The sequence below is a fragment of the Oryx dammah genome, unplaced genomic scaffold (assembly GCF_014754425.2).
Source record: "Oryx dammah isolate SB20612 unplaced genomic scaffold, SCBI_Odam_1.1 HiC_scaffold_16, whole genome shotgun sequence".
NCBI classification, from domain to species: domain Eukaryota; kingdom Metazoa; phylum Chordata; class Mammalia; order Artiodactyla; family Bovidae; genus Oryx; species Oryx dammah.
The window spans coordinates 17,912,503-17,918,502 of NW_024070200.1; positions in this window are offsets into that span (position 1 = coordinate 17,912,503).

Sequence of the window (6,000 nt, forward strand, 5' to 3'; positions counted from 1 at the left end):
CAAGTGATAAGATATGTTTGCAAGTTAAGACATACAGATTCCAGAGATATTTTACATATCTTAAAAGTTATGTAATATTGCTACACCATTCAATCCCATGAAATGGCAAGAAACACTTCCAGAAATTATTTTGGAATTCAAGTTGACCAATCAAGTTACAGGGAATTAAAAAAAAAATAACAAAAATAATCCTTTTCACTTTTGAAGCTTACCTTTAAGTTTAATAAGAGATGTACAGAATCATAAAAAATATATATAAATCTTAAAGAAAAAGGAGAAGACTGAAATAAATCACACTATATATCTAAATTAGAAGACTCAAACATATTGAGATGTTTTTCTCCTTCAATTCTTTTATTGATTCTTTAAGAAAAATATAGGATAATTTTAGCAAATCAATTATAAATAAGATGTCTGTATGAACTTGAATTTAAATGTGAAGTTTAAAGTTAAATAATGTATTTTAAGAACAGAGAAATTGATATGGCATTAGTTAAACTGATACAAAGGAAAACGTGTGTGTATGTATGTCAGTATGTATATATAATATTTGCTTCCTGAAGTCTAAAAAAAAAAAACAGTAAATAGAGGCATTACTCAGTGGTGATACAGAAATGTTTTAATTTGAAAAACTAAAAGTATCTCTTTTAGCATATCCCATAAGACAAATGCCTATTTCAGACAGCAGAATATTAGAAATACATTTCTAAAGAAAACATTGGTGAAAATGCTTGAGATAGAAGCATAAAAACAAAAAACTACCCAGAAAACAGTTAATATATTTAATATGTATAAATTAAAATTCCACTATTTATAAAATACTATATGAAAGTATAAGGCAAGATTAGGGAATATGCCAATCTCTGTAATGAATTATTGATATTATGCCTAATAGTCCCTATAACCAATGTAAAAAATAATGAATATACCAGTACAAATATGAAAATAGGTATAAGGATCAATAAAAATATAATAATGACCAAAATCATTATTACTTCAGGATTAATTGATAGAATTACAACATATTTTTCAAGACTAGAAATTGATAAAACACCTTTCCTTTAATTATAACATCATTTTAGCAAAGGTTTGGCAAGATAGACATTATTGATATGAAAATAGTTCAGCACTTCTGAACGTCATTTTGTTCATATGGGTCAAGAACTTGAAAATGGCAATATCCTTTGATAGTAGTGGCAGAAACTTTTCATAGCTGTGTTTATACCACACAGGGGAAAAAAAACACCTTAATAAAATATATAGGGGTTCATTATAATGCATTTATTAAGAATTGATCTTATGTAATATTTTACATCATATTTTCAAAAATATTTGATAACAGGGAGAAATACTTATGATTCACCGATCCATGAGTTGAGTCAAAAAAGTTACTATAATAAAAGCAAATGTACTTTGTGGAGATATATTTACATGTATTCTCTCTCTCCATACATTATATATATATATATACACACACACACATACACACATATATACACTCTGTATATATGATTACATTTTTAGAGGTGAGAGTTTATTCTGTGCTTCTCATGTTAGAAATGGAAGGGATAAAACTGTAGAGAGGGTCTATTTTGGAGGTATAAGGGCTTCTGTAGGTTTTGCTACAGGGGCAGACAGGGCATTAAGGTGGGGCTCAGGTTGTTGTCTGGAAGTCCTGCAGGGAAAGGATGGCCTTCAGGTGGAACAGATTTACAAAGGCTCTAGGTGAACACAGGTGGGCTGGGATGCTTTCCTTAACTAGAAACAGCAGAGTAGCACTGCTCCATTTTGATAATCTGTGTTTATTCTTGATGACGTTACCGCTTTTCCTTGTTATAAATTGCATCTTTGAGAGTAACTCTGTTTTACTGATGTAGAGCAGTGTTAATATAAAAATCCAGCTTCAGGAGAAGAGGATACCAGTGTTTAAGAAACAGATTTGTTACATTCTCATGTTTGCACCTGGATTCTCACACAATCAAGGGAAATTATTATCAAGTATATGGGTCTATATTTATAAATACAATGAAGATTTTCATTGTATAGATTAGTTAATTCAGTCAAGAACCTGGTCAATTTCCTTAAATAAAATCAGATTATTTGATATGCCAGTTGAGTAATTAAAGCATTCTAACAGTTGATCTTTTCCTCCAAATTGATCTTTAGATAATGCCTAATTAAAGTTAGATATTTAGGGAAGTTATTTTCTGATGACTTAAAATTACGAACAATTCTGTCTCATAATTTTGATGGCTTATTTTTGAGTATTGGAAAGATATTTTCTCTTTGTATTAATTTATTCATTCAAAAACATTTAGAGCTCCTGTTCTGTGTCATGCATAATTTATATAAGGTGATTAATCACTATGTTTAATTTAGTAACTTATCTTCCCTCTTTTGAAAATGACCAGCATTTTCAAAATGATCATGAGCTCTCCAAATGGGGGAAAATATATGCTTCATTTAGAAGTAAAATAATTATTAAGTATCAAGCGTTTCCTTTCCCCTTAACTTTTAAGTTAGCAATTCTGAACTCTTAGATAATTTCAGATACTTTTATAGTAGTAGTATTTTTGATTTGGATTTTGAATTGAAGTTTATTTAATCTGAAAAACATTCTCCAAGAGGGTCCAGAAAGAGTGCTATGCATGCATGTCTATTTATCCTATCCATTTAGCCTGTGGCTAATTATAAGCAACTCCAGTCAGTTCAGTTCAGTTTAGTTGCTCAGTCGTGTCTGACTCTTTGTGACCCCATGAATCGCAGCACGCCAGCCTCCCTGTCCATCACCAACTCCCAGAGTTCACTCAGACTCACATCCATCGAGTCAGTGATGCCATCCAGCCATCTCATTTAATATCACTAAATTAACACAACAGCTGTTTACCTGATCTGATTGCTTAATATCTGGTGACTAATGATAGGTTAAGTTTAATTCAGCCTACCACTGAGATCTAATCTATCTACAAGTGGAGTTAGATCTAATCAAAAGTAGTCTCTCTAGGGCCATGAAAATTTGCCTAAAACTTTTACAAAATTTGCCAGGCAGTTTTATGTCCCAGCTGGAGAAGGAAATGGTAATGCACTCCAGTATTCTTGCCTGGGAAATCGCACGCACAGAGAAGTCTGGCAGGCTACAGTTCATGGGGTTGCAGAGTCAGACATGACTGAGCACATAAACTCATTCATTTCCCAAAATCAAAGTTCTTACTGGTTTGTGCAGGACACCTAGCTCCTTTCTCCTGAGTGGGTGTAGTCTATCGAACAGATGGCAATGGCAACAAAAGTTCTTATATAGATATTTATAACAGTTTAAATTTCATATAAAGTATTATGAGAAACACAGTCTCGTGTTTGCGCTTTAAACAGACTGTAGTTTTGTATGCCCTCTTGTAGAGAATTTTTTGAGCTGCCACAGAGCATTGCCAAGAACCTTACAGAAATGGCACCTAGTCAGATGTAAGAGATCATTCAAAAGTGACAAGAAGGCATTTGAAATAAACTTGCTTACTAAACATTTCTACCAAGGTCTATGAATATCAACGAGGATAAGGCTCAACTCACCATACCATTAACAATATAAATGTAAAGCAAAGAAAATATTATCAAAGTGTAACGTTTGGATTATAGAAATTTAACCCCAATCTAAAACATGTCAGCTATCTCATGCTGAATAAAGCTTTCCAACCAAACTGGGAAAGATAGTGCTGTGTCAGCAACTCATCGTGAACCTAGCATTTCCATGTCTACCCAATTAATGTCCTATTTTTTTTAATTGAAGTATTTTAATACATGAACCGTGAACTTCCAGATGTTCAAACTGGTTTTAGAAAAGGCAAAGGAACCAGAGATCAAATTGCCAACATCCGCTGGATCATCAAAAAAGCAAAAGAGTTCCAGAGAAACATCTATTTCTGCTTTATTGACCATGCTTTTGACTGTGTGGATCACAATAAACAGTGGAAAATTCTGAAAGAGATGGGAATACCAGACCACCTGACCTGCCTCTTGAGAAACCTGCATGCAGGTCAGGAAGCAACAGACATGCAGGTCATGGAACAACAGACTGGTTCCAAATAGGAAAAGGAGTGCGTCAAGGCTGTATATTGTCACCCTGCTTATTTAACTTCTATGCAGAGTACATCATGAGAAACGCTGGCTGGAAGAAGCACAAGCGGGAATCAAGATTGCCGGGAGAAATATCAATAACCTCAGATATGCAGATGACACCACCCTTAGGGCAGAAAGTGAAGAGTGATTAAAGAGCCTCTTGATGAAAGTGAAAGAAGAGAGTGAAAAAGTTGGCTTAAAGCTCAACATTCAGAAAAATAAGATCATGGCATCTGGTCCCATCACTTCATGGGAAATAGATGGGGAAATAGTGTCAGACTTTATTTTTGGGGGCTCCAAATTCACTGCAGATGGTGATTGCAGCCATGAAATTAAAAGATGCTTACTCCTTGGAAGGAAAGTTATGACCAACCTAAACAGCATATTGAGAAACAGAGACATTACTTTGCCAACAAAGGTCCATGTAGTCAAGGCTATGGTTTTTCCAGTGGTCATGAGAGTTGGATTATAAAGAAAGCTGAGTGCTGAAGAATTGATGCTTTTGAACTGTGGTGTTGGAGAAGACTCTTGAGAGTCCCTTGGACTGCAAGGAGATCCAACCAGCACATCCTAAAGGAGATCAGTCCTGGGTGTTCATTGGAAGGACTGATGCTGAAGCTGAAACTCCAATACTTTGGCCATCTCATGAAAAGAGTTGACTCATTGGAAAAGACCCTGATGCTGGGAAGGATTTTGGGGCAGGAGGAGAAGGGGATGACAGAGGATGAGATGGCTGGATGGCATCACCGACTCGATGGACATGAGTTTAGGTAAACTCCGGGAGTTGGTGATGGACAGGGAGGCCTGGGATGCTGCAATTCATGAGGTAGCAAAGAGTTGGACATGATTGAGCGACTGAACTGAACTGATCTACTGAAACATTCTGTTTTTTGAAGACAAAGTTTCCAACTGTAATTTAATGCTGAACACATTTGTAAGTCATGACAAGTGCTATTAAACCACACTAACAACTAAAATCAATTCATGTTTATTGGATGAAATAGTTACTTCTCTAATATACTGGAGTCCTGGCTCCAAACACAAAATGCTAGACTATGGTTTTTAAAACTTTATAAATTATTTTTTTGGTGACATAAAAAAGTCAGAGTCTAGTCTGGTGGTTTATATTTGAGAGTCAGAAGTCTTGAGTATATTCTTAAGTAAATGGTTGGGTTGGGTTTTTATCTTTTTTTTTTTTTTACCTTCTACAAGATCAAGAAATAACCAGTAGCCAAATATAATTAGCATTGAATATAGCCTGATGATACCATACTGAGGCTTTTAAGTTAGGGAATCTGCTTTGACACACATTTTTCATTCTGGTCACCACACTTTGACAAATTCAGGAAAGGAAATGAAAGATTAAACAAAATTTACAAGTAGAAAATATCTATTGTCATGTTAATGTTTGGCAGAAACCAACATAATTCTGTAAAGCAATTATCCTTCAATGAAAAAATAAAATTAAAAAAGAACTCCCCCCCAAAAAAACAAACAAAAAAAGAAAATATCTATTATTATCTGAATTTGAGCACAGAATAAGCTCTAGAAGACACAGTGATACATGGGAAATTCATCACTATTTCAGTTCTAGCATGCCCTCCATTTACATCTACATCAAGGTACCCTGTAGTATTACTGCTTTTTGGAAATTAAACCCCTTTATGTATGTTCTCACGTACTTGGCTTAGTCTCTGCTGCTGCTGCTAAATCGCTTCAGTCGTGTCCGACTCTGCAACACCTTAGACGGCAGCCCACCAGGCTCCCCTGTCCCTGGGATTCTCCAGGCAAGAACACTGGAGTGGGTTGCCATTTCTTCTCCAATGCATGAAAGTGAAAAGTGAAAGTGAAGTCGCTCAGTTGTGCCCAACTCTTCGTGATTCCATGGAC